Source organism: Penaeus monodon, chromosome 20 (assembly GCF_015228065.2).
Source record: "Penaeus monodon isolate SGIC_2016 chromosome 20, NSTDA_Pmon_1, whole genome shotgun sequence".
NCBI classification, from domain to species: Eukaryota; Metazoa; Arthropoda; class Malacostraca; order Decapoda; family Penaeidae; genus Penaeus; species Penaeus monodon.
The window spans coordinates 11,522,192-11,522,734 of NC_051405.1; positions in this window are offsets into that span (position 1 = coordinate 11,522,192).

Genomic DNA, 543 nt, shown 5'->3' on the forward strand with positions numbered 1-543 from the left:
TTGTAGTGATAAAGAATAAGATGTTTAACAACAGCCACAACTTAATACAAGATTTACTGGTCCATAACCCTTAATGTGGCTAATGCGAGGTCAGGATGCGATAGTGTTTTTTTTTTTACCTGACCTGCGACGAAAGAATATCATGCTGAGATTGTCTTGGTTAAAAAATCTCGTCATTAGAATCGGCTTTCCTTGACGTCATCTCTCTCGGTAGACCTACATGATACGTCTGCATAGGAAGACCTGTTGTATCTAGTGATCAATCTACTTGTGTCTGTCTGTACCATTTTTTTCTTCGTTCCTTATTGGTACACGGACTCACTTTCACCATGCCATTCCAGATGGGCGCAAAGAAGCAGCAAAGCAACAAGTCCATCGCTCTCTCTACCTTCACCTGCATCGCCATCGTGTTTGTGGTGTTCATCTTGATTAAAATTGCAGTTTCCGTGGTCATTAAAGATTGGTCGAACCTAACAGGAACATATGATGCCTTCATCCCTCTCGCAACTATTGGCTTTGGGGACTCGACGACAGGTAAAGCAG